Here is a 27,902-nt window from a genome sequence, read left to right on the forward strand (position 1 = left end):
TTATTATTGGTAACAAGATAAAGTCACGCCGGGGCTGGGGGGGTGGGGGGGGATGCGGGACGACCTCCCTCCTTCCTGCCCCTCCTGCTGGCAGCACTGGGCGTGTCGGGGAGGAAACCCAGGGCGGCCACCTCGGAAAATAAGACGGAAAACACTTCTGAAGTTGAACCACAGACAGAGTGGGCCTGATGACTGGAAACCTTCATCACCAAGCTTTGGGCTCTTCATCGTGCGGGAAAGAAACAAACTTCTGCCTGGCGTAAGGCAAGGTGTTTGTTATTTTGGTCCTTTTTAAACAGCCAAACCAGTGTACTAACTAACACAAATTATATTGAGAGGGTGCAAGGGATCAAAGGGTCTGAGTGGGTTATAAGCCTCATCTACATGAGAGGGAGGCTGTGCCAGTGGTTAAAACCAGGACAGCGGGAAGGGCTCCCTCTGGGAAGGGGTGGGTTAGGGAGGCAGGAAGAGACAACAGAGTACTGGTTTTCTCTATAAACGTTTTACCTTCTGACTTTAACTGTTTTTCTCTATTATTTAATAAAAATAATTCACTTTAAAGCCTGTGTACACAGCCACTAGAGCAGCTTTGGTAATAAAATGTAAAATGGCAGGGGTGGGTGAGGAGGTAGAGACCCTGGGAAACACAGTCGTGCACAGCGGTGAGGAGGAAGCACGGCAGCCGCTGTGGAAACGGCCTGGCGGTTCCTCAGACGGTCAAATACGGGGCAACTGTCCGACCCAGCAGCTCCACTCCTAGGTGTTTTTCCAGGAGACCCGAGAACAGGGACTTACACAAATGCTCTGAGCTTCATTGTTCTGAATAACCCCACTATCCATCAACAGGTGATGGATAAACAGAATGGGGTCTGCCCACACTGTGGACTATTACACAGCCATGAAAAGGAGTGAAGCTCTGACACAGGCGATAGCATGGACAAACCTCAAAAACGTGATGCTTGGTGAGATTATACAGACACAGAAGGTCACGTATCGTACGACTCCATTTATACGAAATGTCCAGAACAGGCAGATCCCTGGAGGCAGAACGTAGATAAATGGGTGCCAGGGGCTGGGGGAGGGGGCTGGGGGGAGTGCTAATAGGTGAGCCTTCCTTCTGGGATGGTAACAATGGCTGCAAAACCCAACGCGTGTACTAAATGTAAGTAATGGTAAAGTTCATGCTGTGTGTATGTTACAATTTAAAAAGAAAACCAAACAAATCTCTGTGCCTCCCCCTAGTGCTGAGACATGAGTTTTAACATCCTGCAGTCAGAAAAGGTGAGCCTGTCAAGGTAATGAGCTGGACACAGGAAATCAAACAAGGACTCATGACCAGGGGCCTCCTCAAGCCCAAGCATCTTACCCGTGGGGCGGGAGGTGGGGGCCCGTCTGGGAGGGATGGGAAAGAGCCGGCAGCAGAGCCTGGATCTAACTGGCGCATCCAGCCTCTGTGGTCCCAGCGAGGGGAGTGTGAAATATTTAACATGCGTAGATTCTTTTAGCAAAGCAAGGAAAACTGAATGAGAGACCAGAATGCTAAAATTACTGATTTTAAAAGCTCTATCTATAAAGTTCTCTTTTGTAAGAGCTTTAGAACGTTGGGCCAGAAACTCAAGCTCTCTGAACCACGGCTGTGCAAGCACGAGGGCACCTGCTCAAAATGACAACCACTCACATCCCACTTACAACCCTGTTTCCCAGACCTCGTTTGCGGCTGGCACACCTGGAGACCAGGTCTGCACAGGGAATCCGCTTTCACAAACGCAGGCGCATGTGGGGATTGCAAAGCGCTGGTGAAATGCAACCAGGCAGTCTGTGAACGCAGTGGGGTGAGCACAGAGGTCCCTCCCGAGCCATGATCCTCACCTTGGGCACATTCACCACCCGATCAAATCAGCCTGTTTGGGTGGGGCCGGGCAGAAGGCGACTCCCAGGTCCAGCCACCTGGGAAAAAGCGCTGGCCCAAGAGTCTGCCCATTTGCTGTGGTCACCCCACTCTCACCACCACATGGCTAGATTCTTCCTGCCTCCTGCCCTGCCATGGAGACGCCACCTCCCCATTGCCAGCCTGGAGGAAAGCAAATAAAAGGGAGGAAGAGCACCTTCCTTCCATCCAGCTGCCTGGGGGTTCTTGTCCTTGGAGTTCTCGGCAAGCTTAGTAAAGTAAACCCCAATGCCGATGACCCCAAGCCAGTAAGTTAAACCACTCCTTTTCCTAGTCAGTCTTTCACTCCCTAAGCTAAGAAACAAGGACAGTGCAAAACGGTTACTGATGTAGTTTGGAAGAAACAAGGACAGTGCAAAACAGTTACTGATGTAGTTTGGGTTTTTTTTTTAAGTCAGCAATAAATTTATGTGATACAACGTGTGAAAGATATAAAAGCATAACTGCCCTTCCTCTTGTAGCCCCCAGGCTCAAGAGGAGAAGCGTGGTACTAGTTTCTTACGGCTCCCTCCAGAAATATTCTGTGCACTGAAAACCATAAAGTGTGCTTTAAAATGTGAGTAGAATAATCGAGTTATAAACCTGACCTCTGAAAATTAAAGGAAATATGAGCCCAAACTATTCTCTAGTCCCTGCTACACAGGTTTCCTTGTTAAGTCAGACCAATGGTGCATCATGGAGGGAACACAAGGAATGCTATTGGTCCCCCAGTGAGGGCAGAGAGAACCCCCTCCCCATGCTACCACCCATCTGGATGTAGAAGCAGAAAGGGAAACTCTCTCCAAACGGTCCTTAGCAACACAGATGGGGAGTCAGGTCAGCACCTACGGTCTGGCCAAGCCCGCATGCAGGGGAGGACAAAATAAGACCCATCACAGACCTGATGGTGGACGGACAGAGGCTTCAGGAGGCCAGCCCCCTCTGCAGGGGCCAAGGCAGCCCCGCGAGACCAGCACCCCGTGGGCTGACCTGGTCCAGCGCCATGTTGCGATAAACATCGCTGCAGGAACCACCTTTTTAACCAGCAGACGTTGGCTTCTAAAACTGTGAATGACCCACTAAGACATCTGTTGAGGTCATAAACTGATCCGAGATCAAAAAGAATTTGTGAGAAACTCGTTTAAAATCGCCAATGAGGGGACTTCCCTGGTAGTGCAGCAGTTAAGAATCCGCCTGCCAATGCAGGGGACACAGGTTTGAGCCCTGGTCTGGGAAGATCCCACATGCCACGGAGCAAGTAAGCCTGTGTGTCACGACTACTGAGGCTGTGTTCTAGAGCCCACGAACCGCAACTACTGAGCCCGTGTGCCACAACTACTGAAGCCCATGCGTCTAGAGCCTGTGCTCCACAACAAGAGAAGCCACCGCAATGAGAAGCCGGCACACTGCAACGAAGAATAGCCCCAGCTTGCCGCAACTAGAGAAAGCCTGTGCACAGCAACAAAGACCCAATGCAGCCATAAATAAATTTACAAAAATAATAAAATAAAATCGCCAATGGGATCCCCACCTCAATCTTAGCTTAGTATTTATTTGTAGCTCGAATCATTTAATTCTCATGAGCATATTAGTTTGAGAATGTTTTTCTAAGTTTTACACCCGATAAGTGAAGACCTAAAAAATTACTCATTATATAAAATGAAACAACCAATGTGCGAGATTCATTTTCACTTACCTAATAAATCACTTTCAACAAATACGTTAATATTTTCTTAAGGAATAATGACTTCCAGTCATTCAAAAACTAAAAATCAAATGTTCTGTGCCAGGAATGGTAAGTGTGCCTTTCTAAGATCATTTTTGTGTGTCATTATTTTTATTCTGGAAGTTTTAACTAATCAAAGTGGTGGTTCAAAATAAAATTTGGAAAATTTAGGAGCGTATTGATTCTGTTCCTGTAACAGAATTTCATGGGAGGACTTCCCTGGTGGTCCAGTGGGTAAGACTCCACGCTCCCAATGCAGGGGGCCTGGGTTCGATCCCTGGTTGGGGAAGTTCCACACGCCATGTGGTGCAGCCAGAAAAATAAATAAATAAAATAAATAATAATGATGTCTCTTGGCCAGTTTGACTTTAAAATATATATATATTTATCTGTTTATTTATTTATTTGGCTGCGCAGGCTCTTCATTGCAGCATGCAGGATCTTTATCTGTGGCATGCGGGAATCTTTTAATTGCGGCATGCGGGATCTAGTTCCCTGACCAAGGATTGAACCCACGCCCCCTGCATTGGGAACACGGAGTCTTAACCACTGGACCACCAAGGAAGTCCCCATTTTGACTTTTTAACACATGGCATCTTTACTAAGTGAACTGGAAGGTCTGTCGTTGGCGGAACTTGTGCAGTAACTTGTGATGATAAGTCATTTGACCCATGATAAACACTGCAAATAGCACACATTACAGCCACTGTGGAAAACAGTGTGGAGGTTCCTCAGAAGACTAAAACAGAATTACCATATGATCCAGCAATCCCACTCCTGGGTATATACCCAGACAAAACTATAATTCAAAAAGATACAGGGAATGGGGCTTCCCTGGTGGCACAGTGGTTAAGAATCCACCTGTCAATGCAGGGGACACGGGTTCGAGTCCTGGTCCGGGAAGATCCCACATGCCATGGAACAACTAAGCCCGTGTGCCACAACGACTGAGCCTGCGCTCTACAGCCCGCGAACCACAACTACTGAGCCCATAGGCCACAATACTGAAGCCCGTGCGCCTAGAGCCCAGGCTCCGCAACAAGAGAAGCCACCGCAATGAGAAGCCTGCACACCCCAACGAAGAGTAGCCCCCACTTGCTGCAACTAGACAAGGCCCACGTGCAGCAACGAAGACCCAACGCAGCCAAAAATAAAATAAATAAAATAAATTTGTTAAAGAAAAAAAAGATACAGGGAATTCCCTGATGGTCCAGTGGTTAGGACTCAGCGCTTTCACTGCAGTGGCCTGGGTTCAATCCCTGGTTGGGGAACTAAGATCCTGCCAGCTGTGCGGTGAGGCCAAAAAAAAAAAAAAAAAGATACATGCACCCCAATGTTCACAGCAATGCTATTTACAATAGCCAAGACATGGAAACAACCTAAATGTCCATCGACAGATGAATGGATAAAGAAAATGCAGTACATATATATACTGGAATACCACTCGGCCATAAAAAAGAATGAAATGATGCCATTTGCAGCAACATGGATGCAACTACAGATTATCATACTAAGTGAAGTCAGAAAGAGAGAGACAACTACCATATGATATCACTTATATGTGGAATCTAAAATATGCCGCAAATGAACCTATCTATGAAACAGAAACAGAATCACAGAGGAAGACTGGTGATTATCAAGGGGGAGGGGGTTGGAGGAGGGATGGATTGGGAGTTTGGGGTCAGCACATGTAAGCTTTTATATATAGACTGGATAAACAACAAAGTCTCACTGTATAGCACACAGAACTAGAGTCAATATCTTATAATAAACCATAATGGAAAATAATATTTAAAAAGGCATATACATATATATATATGTATAACTGAATCACTTTGCTGTACAGCAGAAATTAACACATTATAAATCAACTATACTTCAATTTTTAAAAATAGTGTATGTTAGCTATAAAATCATAAAGAGAACATCTTGTCAAGCTCCAGAATCTACACACACTTTTAGGCCATAAGAGTTCAAAGTTTTATTCATAACTTTGTGAAATGCTATTTATGTATGAAACAAAGCAGGAAAACATATTGAGAGGGGTTATGTTTACAGAATACTTCAAGGTATTACTTTTCTTAAACGTACATGCCTACTTAAGTAATATTTAAGGAAGTCAAGCAAAGTAATAGTACAATTCCACTGTTGTGTACGTTGTCAGTGACAAAAATAAAAATGCTTTGGTGGTTAAAAAAGAGAAAGAGAGAGAGAGATTAGCACCAAAATAAAAGAACCCTAAATGCATGTACGTAAGGGTACAGGATGGCGAGAAAGAGCAGATTTTGAAGCTGGGTTTGGTAGTGAGCTCTGCCTCTGGATTGTGGCTTTCCTCAGTTTCTTTTTCCTATTAGGTTGTTGGGAAGGTTTGGGTAGTGCATGTAAAGCTGGGGGCTCAGTGCGCGGCGGGGGCGCAGGGGGGCGACTCCCTCCATCGTTGTCACCACCCTCTCCCTGTGCTACTGCTCCTCTTCTCCAGACACAGAGACCTCAGGCATCTCACCAGTGCCCTCTTTTCCTGTTAAACGAAGTGTTTCAAGCCTGGAGCTGCCCAAGGAGTTGAGGGTCTATATTTGAGATCCTGAGAACCTGAACTTCACTAAGGAACACAGTTTCTTTGCACTGAAGGGTCCCAAGTCCTCCAGTGAAGTCCCATGACCTCCCACCCCTCCATAAGGGGGCTTCACAAAGCCTGGGTCCTACACCACTGGCAGCACACAAGACAATTTAGGTGGTGCCAGGTGAATATTTTTATTTCTAGTTATCTCTGTATTTTTTCACGGATGTCTTTCCGTTTATGGTGACAGTGGTCTTAGACTTCCGGTAACTGATAAAGGTTCTTTCCTTAACTGTTTATTTTGAAATTACTGCTTTATAGGAAGTTGCGAAGATCATACCGAGAAGCCCCGTCTCAGCCTTCCCCAGCGGTTACAGCACAACTGCAGAACCGTATCAAAACCAGGAGAGCGACGTCGTAGTTCTATGCCATGGCGTTCCCTGTGCAGATTCATGTATATCAAGATACAGAACTATATTCCATCACCACAAAGAGCCACACCCACCATCCCTCTCCCCTGGCAACCACCAACCCGTTCTTCATTTCTAAAATTTTGTCATTTGGGGAATGTTATGGAAATGCAATAACATAGTATGTGAACTTTGAAATTGGCTTTTTTCACTCAACACAATGCCCTTGAGGTCCCTCTGTGTTGCTGCTGTATGAATACAGTTGATTCCTTGTATTGCTGAGTAGTCGTCCCTCAGTATCCACAGATGCTCAAGTCCCTTACATCAAATGGGATGCACATAACCCTACACACACACCCCTCGCCATACACCTTAAATCATCTCTAGATAACCTATAATACCCAGTACACTGTAAATGCTATGTAAACAGTTGCCAGTGTGCATTGAACTCAAGTTTCACTTTTTGGAACTTTCTGGATTTTTCCGCCTGGAATACTTCCAATCTGCAGCTGGTTGAATTCACGGATGGGGAACAGGGGATACAGGCAGCCAACTCAGTTTTTAAAGAAATGGCAGCTTTGTAGTTTGTTGCTCACATATGTAGGATTGCTGTATTTTCTGTGTGGCTCAGGCTTTTTATCATTGCACAATGCCCCCCCCGCCCCCAAGTAATTCTCGCTCTAAAGTCTTATCTGACATTAATAGCTCTTCTTATCGTCTCTTAATGTTTGCATGGTGTATCTTTTTCCATCCTTTTATTTTCAATCTACCTATATCATATATTTGAAGTAGGTTTTTTTTAGACAGCACAGGGATCTTTTTTTTTTCTTTTGGCAGTGCCACACGGCTTGCAGGATCTTAGTTCCCTGATCAGGGATCGAACCTGGGCCACGGCACTGAAAGCACTGAGTCCTAACCACTGGACTGACAGGCAAGTCCCTGGATCTTTTTTTTTTTTTTTTTTCAAATCCACTCTGCAAATCTGTATTTTCAGACCACTTACTTTTAAGGAAATTATCCATATATTAGGCCTTTATTCTGCCTTTTGTTGTTTATTCTCTGTTTTTTGTTTCTCACTTTTGTTCTTCCTGACTTCCTGTGGATTACTTTATGAATAAGGGAAATATTATTTACAATTCTAGTTTTATTTATCTAGGTGCTTTAGCGTGTTTCGCTGAAGATTTTTAGTGGTTGATCTGGACATTATTAGACACACCTAACTTAACACAGTCTCCTGCTGTCAGCATTTTCCTAGTTCAAGTGAAGTGTAGAGACCTCATGTCCCTGCTTTAAGCCTTTACCAGTCTGTGTATAATAGAATTGTGTTAAATATCTCCTCTACATACATCTACACATTAGTGTTATATTTTTGCTTCATTCATGAAACATAATTTAGAAGACTCAAGAGAATGAAAGTCTATTATATTTACTCATATTTTTGCTTTTTCTGTTTGTTCTTTCTTTCTTCCTAATGTTCCAAGAATGCTTCTCTTAACATTTCCTTTACGTTTCAAGAACCTCCTTCAGTCATTCTCTTAGAGCAGGTTTGCTGGCAACCAATTTATTTTCCTTCACATGATAATGTCTTTATTTCTCCATCATTCCTGATGAATAATTCCCCAGATATAGAATTCAGTGCTTGACATTTGATAGGTTCTTTTCTTTCAGCCCTTGAAAAACATGATGCCACTTCTTTCTGGCCTTCACGGTTTCCAGTGAGAAATCTGCTGTCCTTTGAATTGTTTTTCCCCATAACTAAGATGTCAATCTCTCTTGCTGCTTCCAAATTTTTTTCTTTGTCTTTAGTTTTCAGAAGTTTAATTACAACGTGTCTTGCCATGGGTTTCTTTGGGTTTATCCCGCTAAAGGTTTGCTCAGCTTCCTGAACCTGTAGGTTTACATCTTTTGCCAAGTGGTGGATATGTTCAGCCATTATTTTGGTTTTTGGTTTCTGGGGCAGCAGCACAGCTGTGAGAATCCGGGGTGGGAGAGCTACAGCCCAGGCCATGGGGACTCTGGACATGGCTCCCTCCTCCAGCTCTGTGCCCCTGGCCTCTCTGGTGTTTTCTCTTAAAGTGTATTTAACTAGAAAAAGTGAGTTGATTAAAGAAAAGTACTAAATAAAAATAACTGTGTAGTTATGCTGCGAGTATGGCACAATCCTGAGCGGCACATGAATGAAGTGGGAACACTGCTTTCCTGGCCTTTTCCTGTCCCTTCTGGGGACACCTCCACTCCTGGAATATGGAGCCAAGCCCTACACGCTGCACAGTCCTGGTTACTAGGAATTTGCCATATTCTGAACTAAAATCTGCTCTCCTGTAACCGTCCCCTGATCCAGATTCTGTGCTTTGGAATAATATCTAATCCCTTTACCTACATGTAAGCCCTTCAAGTGTCCAAAGAGCATAAATTAAAAAACTGTGTTTGGGAGGTTGTCACCCACTACCCCCACAGCTGTGGCCCCCATGACGGGTTGCAGACCCTCCGGTGTCCCTGAAAAGCCTAATCCTAACACTTCCCTGTGTCTAAGTCCACCTAAAACATCCTTTCCTTTCAAACCCTACCCACCCCTCAAGGCCCATGGAAAATGCCATCTTATTTATGAAGCCTTTTCTGGTTCTTCTAACCAAATGTGACCCAAAGCCAGTCTGGCTTTTTTTTTTTCTTGGCAGTGGGGATACTTGTTTAAAAGGGAGGTCACAATTTAGGAATGATTCCCTATCTAATCTAAGTCACCACAGGTGGCGGTGTAGTCTAGAGCAGGGGCTGGGACTGGAGACCCCCTCCCATCCGAGGCACCCGGGCAGAGACCCCCTCCCATCCGAGGCACCCGGGCATCTACCCAACCTCTCTACACCAGTCAAGGTTCTTGTCTGCCAAAAACACTTTAGCTAGTGTAGGCAGAAAGAGAATTTGTTGGAAAGAGATTAGACAGTGTCCAGAATGAATGGGGAGACCAGAGAGTCAAACTCAGAAAACGGGTGGACGCCAGGGATGCAAGGTGGCTGAGGCTCCGTCGGGCCCATGGCCGTGGGGGCAGTCTGGTTCAGACACAGCCGCTGGCACCAGGCCCTGCCGCCCCCAGGCTCTCTCAGGGGGACCCTCCGAGGACAGGCTGGGCAACCCAGCCCCCTTGGCTGGGACCCTTTCTCTCCACTACACGCTCTCACCAGCTCCCTGGAGAAGTCTGGAGACAACACCAAGCACAAACTGGCCCCAAAGAAACTCAGCTCTCAAACGTAGAGAAGCAGTGGGGAAACGTCACACCTGGGCTTTCCCAGTCCCGTGGGTTGAGCCACGCAGACCCCAGGCCTCAGGACACTGCACTGTGAACAACACCAATGGCCACAGCCCTCACCTCGGGCAAAGCCTGACCTCACAGCGTTATTTTTATACTGGGGTCAGTAATAAAAAATTACAAAAAGTGAAATACTGAATTGTGCTTTGTAACATCTTTGAATATTTGACGGGCTTCACGCAGAAGGGTGGCAGCAAGACGAGGGCCAAAGGGCAGAAGCCACAGCAGCCATTTCAGCTCCTGCGAGGCAACAATGCCCTCCAGACGGAGGGTCCCAGCGCAGGGACGGCTCGGGACGCTCCAGCTCTGGTGTTTTCCGACTGGAGGTTGAAGCAGAACTGGTCCTAAGCGCTGCTTCCCGTCATCCCTCTAAGAGCAAGGACTTCACTCACTGTTCCCGCAGAAATCCCTGGCTCACTTGCATTACTCTGAATAATTTCTTTTTTTTTCCTTTTAATCATTAACAGAGTTCCAAGTTAAAGATACTTCATAACAGATAGGTGAAAGATACTGTGATCCTTCTCCAGGGAAGGTTTCTATTCTTCAGGAGAGAAAGCTGGGTAAGGAGGGCATACCCAGCATAACCAACTCAAGTAACAAAACTTTATTCACCTAAAAACAAACTGAGTTGGACAGAGGGAGAGATGATAACCTCTCTATTTGACACCTCGAGAATCCTCCCCCTCAGCTGGGTCCCTAAGGGCAGGCGGTGGGACCGCACGCAGTGCCGGGTGGGGAGGGGCAGTGAGGATGGGCCCGTGTCAGGTGGGTCGGTCCACGTGCCAACTGTGCTGCTGGCCGCACAAACGTCCACATGTGATAGACTCTCATATCATCAGACACACAGACAAGGGAGCCCGTGTGAGAACTGGCGAAACAGGAATGGGGCAGGTCTGCGGCGCAGTGATCAGCACTGTGCCAACATCTAGCTCCCACCTCTGATAATGCGCTAGCCCCAGGGACGTCACCACCAGGCCCGGGGGAAAGCACTTCAAGCTTTTTGTAATATCTTGTGAGTCTATAATTAGTTCCAAATAAACAGTTTAAAAAAAATAATAAAAACCTTTGCGGGGCTTCCCTGGTGGCACAGTGGTTGAGAATCCGCCTGCCAATGCAGGGGACATGGGTTCGAGTCCTGGTCCGGGAAGATCCCACATGCAGTGGAGCAACTAAGCCTGTGCACCACAACTACTGAGCCTGTGCTCTAGAGCCCACGAGCCACAACTACTGAGCCCATGTGCTCCGCAACAAGAGAAGCGACCGCAACGAGAAGCTCGCACACCACAACAAAGAGTAGCTCCTGCTCGCCGCAACTAGAGAAAGCCTGCGCGCAACGAAGACCCAACGCAGTCAAAAATAAATAAATAATAAATAAATAAATTTTAAAAATTAATTAAAAATAATTTAAAAAAACAAACTTTGAGGGCTTCCCTGGTGGCGCAGTGGTTGAGAGTCTACCTGCCGATGCAGGGGACATGGGTTCATGCCCCGGTCTGGGAAGATCCCACATGCCGTGGAGCGGCTGGGCCTGTGAGCCATGGCCGCTAAGCCCGCACGTCTGGAGCCTGTGCTCCGCAGTGGGAGAGGCCACAACAGTGAGAGGCCCGCGTACCGCAAAAACAAACAAACAAACAAACAAACTAACTTTGAGCAAGGGAGGGGGGTCAGAGCTTCCCCAGGGCCCGGCGACACCTCAGAACCGCCCGATCATGAAGCTTCTGCTCCAGAGGTGGGAACTGTTTCTGTTTTGTTCTGCTTGTTCTTGGCAGAACATCAACCACAGTGCAGTTCTACGAGGACATCCAAAAGAACAGCCAACCCCCAACCTGCCACTATTTCAAAATAATTACAGCCTTTCTGCAAACCCCCCACGGCAATCACTTCCCTTCCCACTGTGGGGAAAAGGTCCGTGTGGTTCCTTGCTGCTCGTGTACAGTGACACCCGGGAACATGTACAGTACCACGCAGGTGCCCGAGGTCACGGAGGGCCCGGGAGCAGGACTGCCCGGACAGCAGGGGAGCGCTTGTGGCGACGGCGGGGCCCCAGCGCCGCCAACACTGAGGACACGCCTGATCCTGAGCCCAGGTGTTGCGGCAGAAGGCTCACACCAAAGGCACACAGGCAGCTCAAGGTGCCAACCTGACCCCAGCAGACGCAAAGGGTTATCCCTAAGCCGAATCACTAAGTCTGTGAACTCCAGGCTTTTTTCCTTTTTGTTTCAAATTGAAGCTGCTGTCGTTAAATTCCACATAAAGAAGTAAGAGAAACTTAAAAAGTCTTTTGCCTCCAATACAGCAATGAAGCAGCTGCAACCATAACCTAGAATAAAGCGCATCCCTGAAATCAGGTGTGTTTACTAGTTCCTCGTTGGCCAGCACAGAAAAGACCCATAGCCACCGGCCTATGGGCTCTAAGTAACAGGCACATTGGAAAGGCAGGCTTCTGGAAGTCCAACCTGGGCATAAAAACGCATATTTCTGTGTTAGCTAAACTCAATGTGAGAAGTCTGGAGAACAGGGGTCCTGGGGAACATCAGGGCAGCAGATCTTAAGGGAAACACAATGCACATTTGTACACATATACAGAAAATTAAAGGAACACACTTCCCAGGTACTGAAAAGGAATGAAGTTTTCACTTAAAACAAAAGCTGTTAGGACACAACAAATGAAGAAAAGATAATAAAGGGAAAGACTCTGAGGTTAAGAGACTTGTATCTTTACCTCATTTGCATCTAATGTCCTTTTCTGTCATTTCTAACTAGCTCGTGGTCTTAAGGACAGAGATCAGAAATTGGTTTACAGGATTTCCAGACAGTCACTGACTGGGATTTTCTCCTGCCACTTCTGAGCTTCTGAAATGATGACTATGCAGCGCACTTTTTGACTTAAATGTCAAGTAAAACGAAACAAAAAAGAAATGAAGAAAAATGTGAGATGAGAAAGAAAATGTATCAATATGATACATATTAGGGTAAAAGGTATGAGTCTAAGAATAACCTGCTTGAGATAAACATGCAATCCCTGTGTACAGCTTTTCAAAGGGCCACACACCTGCGGGTGTGTCTGCTCAAGGCCAAACCTGCCCTCCTACCTGGTGGGGAAGGACAGTAAAGCCCAGTAACAATTAACATTTGGAGGGGCAGGAATACGCAGTATTTGCATAAAGGAAATAACTCCTTTTTCTCCAAGAGCTCTTTCTCTGAGAACAGTTTACTGAGACAGAGAGAACAGAAAATTCAAAAATAAAAATGTCTCTAACGTTTTTTGATGGATAAAGAAAGCATAAAGATTCTAACAGGTGAGACACTGAGAATAAATAAGCAATGATGCTGTTAAAAGAAAAAAGATTCTAACAAGGGCAGGGACTTTGCTGGTGTCTCAGTGCATAAGAATCTGCCTGCCAATGCAGGGCACGTGGGTTCGATCCCTGGTCCGGGAAAATCCCACATGCCGCAGAGCAACTAACCCCGTGCGCCACAACTACTGAGCCTGCGCTCTAGAGCCCGCGAGCCACAAATACTGAGTCTGCATGCTGCAGCTACTGAAATCCACACACCTAGAGTCCATGCTCTGCAACAAGGGAAGCCACCACATTGAGAAGCCCGCGCACCGCAACAAAGAGTAGCCACCGCTCGCCACAACTAGAGAAAGCCCGCATGTAGCAACGAAGACCCAATGCAGCTAAAAATAAATAAAAGTAAATCTTAAAAAAAAAAAAAGATTCTAACAAGGGCAGAGGGAAAAGGGAAAATTGCCCCAACAAATAACTGACAATTCTACAGATATTATGAAAGTAGGGGGTTTAAACTTTTTAAACTAAAATTTGGTAACTTTTTTTTTGGGGGGGGAGAAAAGATCACTTCAGGGGACTTTAATAAGAGATGCACCACCACCCCCAATTTTTAAATTTTCAATTTTACAGAATTCTTTTCGGACAACGAATCAAAGAGATCAGACTTTGAAAATTAAGCACTTCCACTGGAAAGGTAGTTTGCATATTTTAAAAATTGGTTTAAACTAAGTAAAATTTTTGTTCAGTTTAAACTAGATGCCTTAAAATCTTAACTCTGGTTTTAGTTGAGAATTTTGAGAACTTGGTACTACAGTCAGCTCTGTGACAGAATACGGAAGGAGTAGCCCACTTCTATTTGCCCAGACAGAGAACACCTTCCTCCACTCACACAGGAATAGCTACTTCTCATATTAGTTGATCTCACTAGGGTGACAATTTCACAAAGTAGACATTATTTTAATCAAAGGTACCTGCAAATTAGAAAACACACAGAGAGAAAATACATTTAAACAGGCAGAGGAGAGGCTTGGAGGAAACAGCAGATGAGCTTTTTAATTTTTTATTTTTTTTTTTTTAATTTTTATTGGAGTGTAGTTGATTTACAATGTTGTGCAGATGAGCTTTTTAAATGGAGAAAATATGTAAGGAATACTTAGGAAAAGACTCTGATTATAGATTAACTTTACTATCTAGCTTCACCAGTTAGTAATAGAAACTGAAAGGATTTTGTCACTGGATTAAACCATGAAAAGATCAGTTTACCACTCTTGGACTGTGTACTGATATGGTCCAGGGTGACTCTGAAGGTGCAGCTGAGAGTGGAGCAGATTTCTTTCTTTCCACTGGGGAGCTCTCACCCCTAGTTCACACTCAGCGGGGTTACTTTTCTAGAGGACAGAAATTACATTGGACAAAACATACTGCATCTTGTCATGTATCCACTGGGCATGTGTTTTATCTGCAAATCGCCGTTGTCCACTTGGCCTTGCTGTGATTTGACCAGTAAGGGATCCTGGTTTTCTTTTCTTTTCTTTTTTTTTTTTTTGTCTGTGCCAGGCGGCTTATGGCATCTTAGTTCCCCACCAGGGACTGAACTTGCACCCTCAGCAGTGTAAGCACAGAGTCCTAACCTCTGTACCACCAGGGAACTCCCAGGGATCCGGATTTTCAAGTCTTCCCTCAGGATGGTCCTCCTGCCAGGAGGCCCTCTCAGTGCTCCGAGCCTTGGCTGGACTACCATCAAGCCTACGTGAGCACCGCGGACCAGGAAGGCCACCTTCCACCTGAGAACTCGAACTTTTTCTTTCAAAGCACCCATAATACTCCTCCCACAGCCTCTGACCGAGAGCTATTTTAGGGCAGCAGGATTTCCCTGGTGCTAAACAAACGACAGACACTTGGTAAGTGTCAGTTAAACTAAGTGTCAGTGAAACGCGGGAGAGAGCTTTTGGGAGCCATTCCTTGACAAGAAGGTGAGATAAGGCCCATCAAGTTCTTCATTCAAGAGCTTGTCTGGATGCGCAGACCTCATGACCTGTAATCACAAACCGATCTTTTTTTTTTTTTTTTTTTTTTCTGGTACGCGAGCCTCTCACTGTTATGGCCTCTTCTGTTGCGGAGCACAGGCTCCGGACGCGCAGGCTCCGCGGCATGTGGGATCCTCCCAGACCGGGGCACGAACCCGCGTCGCCTGCATCGGCAGGCGGACTCTCAACCACTGCGCCACTAGGGAAGCCCCACAAACCGATCTTATAGTGTGAGTGCTCAAATGCTCGTCCCCAAAGCCAGCTGTGACATACACAAATGGTTTAGGAATGTCTTATACATTAGGAGGCCTGTGTCCCGGCCCAGTGGCCCAAGTGTTCTGACAGCACTTCAACCAGAGGCATGTGAGAGACGCCCACAGAAAACAACTGGGCAGACTGAGTTTTCGGCTGAGCAAAGCAGAAGTCAGACAATGACGGCTACAGTGTTCAGCTGTTTACAGCCGAACAACTACTTCAACAAACAATAATCTCAAGACAGACAATAGGCCCTTAATCATCTTTCAAATGAGAACAAATTTTAAGGTCATGCATGGTTCCCGGTTAAAGGCAAGTGTTTCACAGGCAGGTCAGTGCTTAGGACCTGAACCTCAGCACACAGTTCCTCTCCACGAGATGCAAAACTTTCAGAGTAATTGAGGGCAGCTCACATACCACCTAAAAGGGAGTTACAGAGAAATGGCTACCAGAATTTCAGACAAGCAACTGTTACACAGAACAAGTTTTGTAGGTTTGTCTGTAAAATAACATGGAGTAAGCTTTTTTCCTGAGTTCTAAGGAAGATTCAATTTCCTTTGATTCCCCCACAAATCAGTGTTTCTTCTTGTCCTTACATTAAGGACAGCAGAAGCTCTTAAGAAGATAAAGTATAATTCTTACTTGATCACTTTTGATCAACCCTATAAATATGCCTTAACTTCAGTTTACTTATTTACCTTTATTTTTTAAAAACCTGTTGTCACATAAATGTTTAAATATTCATGAAAGTAGAGACCACCAGCCCCATTCATCCACGACCCAGCTTCAACAATTACCAACACAGAGCCAACCTTTTCCATCTACAGACCACACTTCTCTCCCATGCCCCACCTCCAATTTCTTAAAAAATTTGCTCCAATTTTTAAAAAGTTAGAGATATGCCACTTGATCTCTCAATATCTGCTTCCTGGTTATTCATTTAGGAATCAGCATTCTTCTTTTTGGACACTACATCCAGACAACCTAAGCTCCATGAAGGATTTTACAAAGTCAGAGTGGGAACAAAACTCACTAAGTTTGTGGTTTTTCTAAAGACTGATTTCGGGTGAGGTACGTAGTAAATTTTGCAACAACCACAAACCCTGTAGATTCTGACATCTCTCTTCAGTTGAACTCCTCCTTTCAACGGCCGCTACTTTAGATCGTATTTTTATAACTTCTCACCTGGATTTCTGTAGCCCTCTCAAACCTTCCTTGATGCTGCAAGAGACATCTTTCTAATATCTCCTGATCATGTCATTCCCCTGCTTGAAACTCTTGACTGACGCTTCACAACTTTAGAACAAAGCTCAGCCACCTGAGTTTGCCTGCAGGTATTTCCACCACCTGGCTATCGCCTACCTCTAGTATCATGTCTTCCCAAACCCTATACCCAACGTCTGTTCCCCCATCACAAGGCTGACCTACCAGTAACTCCTACTGGGCCTTCACAGCCCACTCAAACCAGTCCCCCACCCACCCACCGCCCACCACTGCTCCATACCCACTGAGCCACTGGTGAGACCTACCCCCAGATGGTGAAGAACTTCGGAGGGCATCACTCGTTTATTGCCTTTGTCTTCCCAGGACAAAGCATAGTGCACGGCATAAAATAAACATACACATTCACCTGTCTGAATAAATGTCCAATTCTTGCTATGCTCTGCTTGTAAACTTTTCTAACTGATTTGAAATAGATAGCATGTATCAGACATAGGGGTCAATTTGACTACCCGACATCCACTCCTCTCTGTAACAGCACCTGGGCTTTCTTTGGGTAAATCCACTTTCCCACAAGCTTAGTGTGGTTCTGGTAACTTTGGGGAGGGCTCCTTACCCAGGGCTAGCTAACTAATCAGATTCACATGATTGGGACCCAACTGAACACTAGATCTGGAACTGCAACTGGAATTACAGGAATAGGCACTCTTTTCCCACAGGAGTGGTTTTAAAATATGTTCACAAGCTCTTTGATGTGCCTCCCTTCAAAGGTGAAGTCTTTAGTACCTAGTGATGCCAGCAAACAGAATATGGCAGGAGCAGCAGCAAAATTCCAAAATTAGATCATAAAAACCATGGTGACTTCCACCGTCCTCTCTCTCCTCTCTTATCGCTTGCTCTGAGGGAAGACAACGACATGTGAGGACGTGGGCCCTGTGGCTAGGAAATAAGGATTCCAGCCAACAGCCAGCCAGTAAGGAACTGAGGCCTTGAGTGAGTGGACTGTCTTGAAGTCAGACCCTCTGGTCCCAATCAAGACTTTAAATGACTGCGTCCCCAGCCAATATCTTGGTTGTAACCCCATAGAGTCCTTTGGGACTTCCCTGGCGGTCCAGTGGTTAAGACTCCACGCTCCCAATGCAGGGGACATGGGTTCGATCCCTGGTCGGGGAACTAAGATTTTGCATGTTGCGTGGAGTGGCAAAAAAAAAAAAAAAAAGGAATCCCATGAGAGTCCTTGAACTATAATCACCTAATTCACTCCTGAATTCCTGACCCACGGAAACTGGTAATAAATGTTTGATGTTTTAATCCATTAAAACATCATTGATGTTGATTTGTTACGGAGCAGCAGATAACTAATACAAGCAGGTAGAGCAGAGGCAGGAACCTGAGAAGAAGAAAGGCAACATAGAGAGAAACAGGTCAAAGAGAAAGTGTGTGAGAGGATGGTAGTAAGACCCCCACACTCCATCACTAAATCCTGATGATCTCACTTAAGCCCCTGGCCCCATCTATTTCTGGTCCCCTGGACTTTCCTAAGTGAAAGTAGGTGGAATGCCTCCAGAGGTTGATCTAGTTTTAATGGACGCTTGACACTTGAAGCCAAAAGCACTCCAATCCGTGCAACAAGGACTCAGAGAACTGGTAAAATGCCCAAATAAATGTCCACTTCATTGATAACAGGGTCATTTCCATTTCACTCTTTCCTGATCCGTATTCTCTCTTTAGCATGCTCCATATTTTGCTTATTTATCTTACTTATTATCTGTATCCTCCCATAGAATTGAAGCTCCTTGAGGACAGGAATTCTGTCTTGATGAGTGCTATATGCCTGGCACCCAGCAGACACTCAGTACTTGCTGAGTTCATCTAGGCTGCTGTAACTTCAGGCTCACAGGGAAAGTGCAAAGAGAGCAATGGAGCCATCTGGTTGAGGCTCAGAAGAGCATTAGCAGCCTAGGGGTAGGTGAGCACATCACACAAGCTCCTCAGCTGAAATCACGGAGTTGCAAGTATTTGCAGTTGTCTATACCCTGATAACCTATCAGTCAGCTCCCAGGCAATCAAGTCATGGGGGAGGTGAGAACTCTCACAGACTGACAGCGTTCTTCCCCGCTTTTAAACTCTGCTTTGCTTTTGCTTAGTAAGACAGGCTGTAGGGAGCAATCACCTCTATAGGTGAGTAACCGTCAGCTGAGCTTTGGATTACTGAGCCAGTCGTCAAACAGACGCCGTCCTAGAAAGAGGACATGCATATCTGACCCTGGCGAGAGGCAGCTCATGGACATACTATTTTAGTATTAGTATATTTTTAATTACTTCCAGGCAACCAGTGCAGCGATGGCTAGCTTGCCTCCTATGCAGCCAACTGGGGTGGGAAGGTTCCTAATGGGAGTTAAATCCTGTCTTTGGGGGAAAGCGGGGCTGAACTGAGCGCCACACAAACCCAGGCTGCGGCAGTCGGTCCTGCCAACCCGCTGCGCTGCCCGGCTCCCGCTTAGCTCCTCCACCCACAGCGCGGCGCGGACACGCACGGACTCCAACGCTGGGCGGTGGGCGAGAGCACGGGCGGGCTTTTGGGGCCGGGGTCTCCCGGGGCCCCGCGCCGACGCGGAGAGACACGGCCCGAGAGGGAAGAGGTGGACCCGCGCGAGGCCGCGGAGCGCACGCGCGAGAAGTAAGAGGACGCGCTACTCACCCGCCGCCGCGCCCTCCCGAGGATGCCAGAGCTGCTGCCCGCGCCGCCACCAGGCTGCTCGGCCCCGCTCCCGGCGTCACTTCCGGTCGGGCGGGGCGGAAAGCGCGCTCAGGCCCCGCCCCACGGCCGGCTCGGTTGCTGAGCAACGCGGACGGTAGTGTCAGTCCCGCGGATTGCCTTGGCGGTGCTGCCGGTCTGCTCCGGTTCCGCGGTTGTTAGCGCGTTCGAGCATCTTTAGTTGGTTTTACTTGCGTTGGCCTGACGTTTCCTCTTCCGGAAGTGCCTGTTCTGGTCGTTGGTCCAGGTTTCTGCTGAAAGGCTTGTCTTTTCGTGTTGTTTCCTGGCGCCCTGTATTGGATATTAAGTTTTTGTCGGTGGCGTGTGTTGTAAATATCTCGGTTTGCGTCTCGTCTTTTCACTTTAATATTAAAAAAGTGCCAATATTTTATGGTTAGTACTTTCTGTGTCTTGTTTAAGGAATCCTTTCCTAGCCCCTTACTCTCCCACGTATTTTCCTAATGTTTTTTTAAAGTTTTGAATTTAACATTTAAGTCCTTAATTCAGGTTGGAGTAGCTTTAGTATGGGGTAAGAAGGTAACTTCATTTTTTTTTTTTTCCATTTGGATAACCAGGAGTGCTAATGCCATTTATTGAGTTAGTCCCTCTTTCCCCCAACGATCTGGCATATTTTTTAAAAAACAATGTATATGCATGAGTTTCTGTTGGGTTTTTAAAATTCAGCTCTATTATTTTTTAATTTAATTTTTATTTATTTATTTAAATTTATTTAATCTATTTATTTTGGCTGCTTTTGTTCTTTGTTGTGGTGCACGGGCTTCTCATTGCGGCGGCCTCTCCCGTTGTGGAGCATGGGCTGTAGGCGCGGACCTCAGTAGTTGTGGCTCGCGGGGTTGGTTGCTCCGCGGCATGTGGGATCCTCCCGGACCAGGGCCCGAACCACTGTCCCCTGCATTGGCAGGCAGATTCTCAACCACTGCGCCACCAGGGAAGACCCTATTATTTTTTTAAAATAAAGTTATTTATTTATTTTTGTCTGCATTGCTGCACGCGGGCTTTCTCTAGTTGTGTTGAGTGGGGGCTACTCTTCGTTGTGGTGCGCAGTCTTCTCATTGCGGTGGCTTCTCTTGTTGCGGAGCACGGGCTCTAGAACGCGGGCTTCAGTAGTTGTGGCTCGCAGGCTCTAGGACGCAGCCTCAGTAGTTGTGGCGCACGGGCTTAGTTGCTCCGCGGCATGTGGGATTTTTCCCAGACCAGGGCTCAAACCCGTGTGTCCCCTGCATTGGCAGGCGTTTCTTAACCACTGCGCCACCAGGGAAGTCCTCAGCTTCATTATTGATAACTTTGTCCTAATGCTCACACAAGGTGTTCTGCATCAAACCAGGTTTCTTGTTAATTACCCCACAGTAATAGTAAGTATGAAACATCCCTCACACCTCCCACAGGCCTCCCCCGACCCAACCCATTGAGAACTGATGGAAATTTTTCCTTTGTGAGTGGACTGACACAACAACCCTAGGTGAGGGATTCAGAGAAATGACTTCCATCTGTTCATAAAGGGAAAGAGACATCTGTCCTCCTCATCTCCTGAAAGGATCCCCTCTGGACTCAAGTATTTTGATATTTAGATGAATCTCTCCAGGCCCAGGCAGCCCCAGGGTACCTGGGCACCTAAGCCAGCCTGAAACTACTTGACCCTCTCAGAAAGATAAGGCAAGTTATTATACTTTTGAATCACAGCAATTAACTAGACAAATTACTACAGACTTCTTTCTCCTAAGTATCTGAAGAGTCTCAGGGGACTAGGGCTTTTTACCGGAGCACTGGGAAATGGAGGGAAGTCTTAAATGCCCACCGCTTCTTCCTGGGATCATTACATTCTCTTCTGGCATGCAGGTGCCACACAATCTCAATTACAATACCCTTATAGTAACTCGTGATACCTGGTTGGACAGGTCCCTCCACCTTATTTTTCTTCTGGAAAGCTTCAGCCATTCATTCTTCGGTCAAAATCACAATCAGGCCAAGTTCCACAAAAGAACCCTGTAGGGCTTTTCAGTAGAATGGTCCCCAATCTGTAAATCACACTGGAGAACTGACATGATTTATCTTCTTACATAGAACGCGGGCTCAGGATTTCCCTGGTGGCGCAGCGGTTCAGAATCCACTTGCCAGTGCAGGGGACACGGGTTTGAGCCCTGGTCTGGGAAGATCCCACATGCCGCGGAGCAGCTAAGCCCTTGTGCCACAACTACTGAGCCTGCGCTCCAGAGCCCGCAAGCCACAACTACTGAGCTCACATGCTGCAGCTACTGAAGCCTGCTCACCTAGAGCCCGTGCTCTGCAACAAGGGAACCCACCGCAATGAGAAGCGCACACACTGCAACGAAGTGCAACGAGGAGTAAACCCTGCTCACCACAGCTAGAGAAAGCCTTTGCGCAGCAGCAAAGACCCAATGCAGCTATAAATAAATAAATAAAAAAGAACATGGGCTCAGACTCTCTCTGCACTTAATTTAGGCCTTCTGTGATGTCTTACAGTAAGATTTTTATTTCTTTTGTTAGATGGCATTTTGCGGTTTTCAATGCTATTGATAATATTTTCTTGGGCATTCCCTGGCAGTCCAGTGGTTAGTACTCTGTGCTTCCATTGCAGGGGACACGGGTTCGATCCCTTGTTGGGGAACTAAGATCCCACAAGCCGTGAGGTGCAGTCAAAAAAAAAAGTGTCTTTAAAAAATATTACATTTTCCATTGTTGGCATATCGAAATAGTGCAAAGATTTACATATTTTTTTTTAACCAGCAACTATTCTAAGAATATCTTTAATACTTTGTTGGTGGATTCTTTTGAACTTTCTCGGAATATAATCATATAATCTGAATAAAGACAATTTTGTTTCTTCTCCCTTAATCCTTATGTCTTTATTTTTCTTGCCATTCTGAGCTGATAAATAGAAGCAGTAGTGTGCATCTTTGTCCTGTTCCTGATTTTAAAGAGAATATTTACAATAGTTGACCATTTGCTGTAGGATTTTTTTTTGTAGATACTCTTTAACAGGTTAGAAATGTTTCCTTCTATTCCTAATTCCCTAAGAGTTTTTTTTTTATTTTTGTGAAATAAAATTCATATTTTATGGCAAGACAAGAAAAATTTAATCATAAAAAATTCTTCTCTGCCCTTTGCCTCCTGTCTCCCCACCACTGTGCATTGTATATCTGCATTATGCATCGACCAAACCTCCGCATCTGCAGAAATACCTGCTCAGCCATAAACAGCAGCGTTCTCCTAGCACCCACAAGAGGACTCCTTAAAAGATAACATTCTTTCTTGATCTTGTACGGGACCACATGACCTACCACAATGACACTTAGATCTGGATCATGTAAACTGTCAATAATATGTCATTTTATGTACAGCCCTCTGTCTCAAAAAACTTAAAGAACTGTTCCTTTACTTCTAATGGGCAGAACAGTTCTCAGAGCTTTCTGAGTTGCTCTTCCTGGGTTATAGTCCTCAAATTTGGCTCGGATAAAATTTTTCATTTCTTTCTCAGGTTGATTGGTTAATTTTTCATCTACATCATCAATGTGCATTGAATTTTATTAAGTGTTTTTTTTCTACATCTCTTGTGATGATTATGCAGTTTTTCTCCTTTAATCTTTTTTTCCTTTCCTTTAATCTTTTAATGTGGTAAATGCTATTAACTTTCTAAAGATAACTGATCCTTGTATGCCTAGATTAAACCAATTTGCTTATGGCCTATTATCCTTTTACATGTTGCTGGATTTCATTTGCTGATATTGTTTAGAATGTTTGGCTCTATGTTTATGAGTGAGGTTGGATTATACAGCACTTTATTTTACTATCCTTGTCTAGTTTTGCTATCAAGATTTTATTGGCCTCGGGCTTCCCTGGTGGCGCAGTGGTTGAGAGTCCGCCTGCCGATGCAGGGGATACGGGTTTGTGCCCCGGTCCAGGAGGATCCCACATGCCGCGGAGCGGCTGGGCCCGTGGGCCATGGACGCTGTTGGCCTCATAGAATGAATTGGGGAATATTTAATCATTTTATATTTTTCAGAAACGGTTGTGGATTAGAATGGTCTGTTCCTTTAAAAAGTTGGGTAGAAAACCAGTCTTTCACCAATAAAACTAGGTGGGCCTGATGCATTCTTTGAGGAAAAATTTTTAAATAAGATTTATTAATACCTTGATGCTGGTGCATAAAACCCCAACTTATTAGAGGAGGAGGGGACAGAGGGAAACTTCAGATACTGAGGTGACGTTCTGGGTAATGTCAACTGAAAAAAAACACAACAAACCACACACACAACATGAGAGCTGTGAGTTCAGTTTTATTTGCGGCTTACTGAGGACTGTAGCAGGAGAGACAGCAGGTCAGTGAGCTCTGAACTTTGGAATGGGGCGGGGCTGGGGGGCGGGGTCAGTATATATTATGTACATGCTTTTGGTGAGGGGAGTAATGTGCAATCAAGCATACATCTTGGTAGAGGCTGCTGCTAGTCATGAGGGGCAGATGTCTCTGTTAATTATTTTACTGCTTTTCTAGGTATGAAAAGATGCAAGAAATTGGGTTCATAAAGTTTTGTAATGAAAATACCTACCTATCTGAAGGCCTGTTCTGCCAGTTTTCCCAGAGCACAGAGGGCCTTGTTCCTGATCTTGGCCCTGAACTTCTTTCAGGGTGTGTTGAAGGTCAGCAACTGCAGTGGCTGGTCACCTAATCATTGTAGAGCCAGATGGAGAGCAACATTTTTTTTTTTTTTTTTTTAATTTTGGCTGCGCTGGCTCTTAGTTGCGACATGCGGGATTTTTTTTTCTTTTTCTTTTTCTTTTTTTTTCAGTTGCGGCATGTGGACTTCTTAGTCTTATCCACTGAGCCACCGGGGAAATCCAGGCTTAAGGCTTTTAAAGACTGATAGCATAAGTCTGGTTTTTGCCCCAAGATGGATGACACTTTAAATTTTTGACGTTTCTGACTTGCTGTTCTTAAAATGAAGCACAATAACAGCCTTTTGACTCTTGAGAAAAATTATAATTTAGAGAAAGCAAAATAGAATTTTCCCTAGCATACAAGTGTGTGTTTTTTTCCTTTGTACTTTCACATACATTGTAATATTTAGAGTTAGAGCTTAATTTTATTAAGTGTATCTTAGTGTTTTATTTGTTTTTTCCATGGTCAGCAGTCTCCTCCTCTCTGGGGGTCTTCTTTCCCCTCTTCCTAGAGCTGCAGCAAGACCCCACTGTGAGAAGGTTGGACCAATGCTGGCTGCCTCTGCCTACCTGCTCCTGTGGACGGTCAAGGTCTCTCCTAGGCATCACATGAACCTGCTGGCCATCATCATTCTCTTCTTGCAGTTCAGATGCTTTTTCAGCCATCACACAAACTGCTGCAAGGGGCCTGAGAAAGATTTAAAATTACTCTTCTAGTTTATTTAACAATTACATGGCAGTTCTGACTTTATTGTTATTATTGTGTCCATTTTAATATTATATTTTTCCAGGAATTTTCCATTTAATACAAGGCTTCAAATATAGTGGCATAAAGTTCATAGTGTTCTCTTAGTTTTTAATTCCTTCTTTCATTGTGGTTACACTCCCATTTTATTCTTTGCTTTGTGCTATCTCTCTCTCTTTTTTTTTTTTCATCAGTTTCACCAGAAGTTTGTCTATGTTGTTAGTCTCTTCAAAAAACCACCTTTTGGGGCTTCCCTGGTGGTGCAGTGGTTGAGAGTCCGCCTGCCAATGCAGGGGAAACAGGTTTGTGCCCCGGTCCGGGAAGATCCCACATGCCGCGGAGCGGCTGGGCCCGTGAGCCATGGCCACTGAGCCTGCGCGTCCGGAGCCTGTGCTCCGCAATGGGAGAGGCCACAACAGTGAGAGGCCCGCGTACTGCAAAAAAAAAAACAACAAACCCCCCCCCACCTTTTGGGACTTCCCTGGTGGCACAGTGGTTGAGAATCCGCCCGCCAATTCAGGGGACACGGTTCGATCCCTGGTCCGGGAAGATCCCACATGCCGCGGAGCAACTAAGCCTGTGAGTCACAACTACCGAGCTGGCATGCCACAACTACTGAAGCCTGTGCGCCTAGAGCCCTAGAGCCCGTGCTCCGCAACAAGAGAAGCCACCACAATGAGAAGCCTGTTAACCGTAACAAAGAGTAGCCCCCACTCGCTTCAAGTAGAGAAAGTCTGCGCGCAGCAACAGACCCAATGCAGCCAAAAGAAAAACCTCAGAAAAACAAAACACCACGTTTTGGCCCAGTTGATCCTTTCTATGTATGTTTGTTTTCTTTTATGTTGATTTCTGTCTTCTTTTAGTAATCTCCTTTCTGCTTTATTCAGTCATGTTGTGTTTTTCCTTTTCTAACTCAAGTTGAATGCTTGTTAGGTCATGAAATTACTGCCTTTAAAACAATATTTTAAGCATTTAAGACTATACATTTACTTTTTTGGGGGGGTGGGGTGGGGGTGCCGTACCACGCAGCTTGCAGGATCTTAGTACCTTGACCAGGGATTGAACCCTGGGCCCCTACAGTGAAAGTACCTCCACTGGACTGCCAGGGAATTCCCTACATTTCCTTCTTTTTTTAAAAAAATACATTTATTTATTTTTGGCTGCATTGGGTCTCGTTGCTGCACGCGGGCTTTCTCTAGTTGCAGCAAGTGGGGGCTACTCTTTGTTGCAGTGCACGGGCTTCTCATTGCAGTGGCTTCTCTTGTTGTGAAGCACGGGCTCTAGGCGCACAGGCTTCAGTAGTTGTGGTGCATGGGCTCAGTAGTTGTGGCTCACGGGCTCTAGAGCGCAGGCTCAGTAGTTGTGGCGCACAGGCTTAGTTGCTCTGCAGCATGTGGCATTTTCCCGGACCAGGGCTCGAACCTGTGTCCCCTGTGTTGACAGCAGATTCTTAACCACTGCGCCACCAGGGAAGCCCCCTACATTTTTTTAAAATTGAAGTATAGTTGATTTACAATGTTGTGTTAGTCAAAACACTTTAAAAGGTGTATATTGAAATCCACTTTTGTGATGGTTTATTTGTTTTTCCTGCAGTTCTGTCATCTTTTGGTTTGCATTTTTTTTTTTTTTTTTTTTTGCGGTACTTGGGCCTCTCACTGCTGCGGCGTCTCCCGTTGCGGAGCACAGGCTCCGGACACGCAGGCCCAGCGGCCATGGCTCACGGGACCAGCCGCTCCGCGGCATGTGGGATCTTTCCGGACCGGGGCACGAACCCGTGTCCCCTGCATCGGCAGGCGGATTCTCAACCACTGCGCCACCAGGGAAGCCCTGGTTTGCATATTTTGAGGCTATTTGATTAGATGCATGCAAGATTAAAATAGTTGAATCTTACTGTGAACAAAACCCTTTTCAATACAATGACTTCTCCATACTTAATATTTTTTCCTTTAAACCTTATACTGTAACTATATCAGCTTTGTTTATGTTGGTGTTAGCCTACATATTTTCCCACACTTTTACTTTCAACCTTTACACGTCTTTGTATTTCAAGTGTATTGCTTCTAAATAGCATAAAAATGGATTTTCATGAAATCCTATTTGATTTTCTCTTTTAACTAATAAATTTAATCTCTTTATAGTTATTGGGATAATAACTTGTTTGAATTTGTTTCTACATACTATTTTTAAAATAAATTTTAATTTTGGAAAGATTTTAGATTTACAGAAAAATTGCAAAGATAGTACAAACATTCCCATATACCCTTACCCAAGATTCTCCTTGGGTTCATATCTTACATAACCATGATACATTTGTCAAAACTAAGAAATTAACATTAGTACATTGTTATTAACTAAATCACAGACTTTTTTTTTTTTTGCACCATGCCGCATGGCATATAGCATCTTAGTTCCCTGATCAGGGATCACACCCGTGTCCCCTGCATTGGAAGTGTGGAGTCTTGCCCACTGGACTACCAGGGCAGTCCCACCTTTTGACTTGCTTTGACCAATAGGTAATGGTAGAAGGAGAGTTCTGGGGGTCTCAGCCTAGGCCTTAAAAGGACTGACAGCTTCCACTCCTTCCCCTGGGGCAGCCAGCTGCCATACTATGTAGTAAGCTGGGCTAGACTTCAGAATGTTATGATGTCATGTACAGATACAGAAGCCACATGGAGAACCACAGAGGGGCCAGATCATCAGTGTAGCCTTTTTGGATCTTTGCTCAGCCCAGTTTCATACAAGCAATTTTGTGAACCAAGCCAAATCACCTAGAGCAGAGAGCCCAGGGCCCAGCTAAGCCCTGCCTGAACTCCACAGAATAATGAGAAATAATAAATCATTTTTGTTTTACACCACTGAGTTTTGAAGCAGCTTGCTACACAGAAATAAATAATTGACCTGCTTTACCATAAAATGGATTTCTTTATATGAGACAAAGTTGTGCAGGATTCCATGTCAGTAAATCAGGCATCCTGCAGACCTTTGGG

At 45.4% G+C, this 27,902-nt stretch overlaps 1 protein-coding gene across 1 annotated transcript in view; it reads right to left on the reverse strand.

Moving 5' to 3' along the window:
• FAM234A (family with sequence similarity 234 member A) overlaps positions 1-19,472 on the reverse strand; it is a 31,180-nt gene extending 11,708 nt beyond the window's left edge. The window contains exon 1 of the mRNA XM_082857474.1: positions 19,419-19,472. The gene's annotated coding sequence lies outside the window, so the exon portion shown is untranslated. The remainder of the gene's footprint in view (positions 1-19,418) is intronic.
• Positions 19,473-27,902: the final 8,430 nt, after the last annotated feature.

Source organism: Leucopleurus acutus (assembly GCF_964270905.1).
Source record: "Leucopleurus acutus genome assembly, chromosome: 16".
Lineage (NCBI taxonomy): Eukaryota > Metazoa > Chordata > Mammalia > Artiodactyla > Delphinidae > Leucopleurus > Leucopleurus acutus.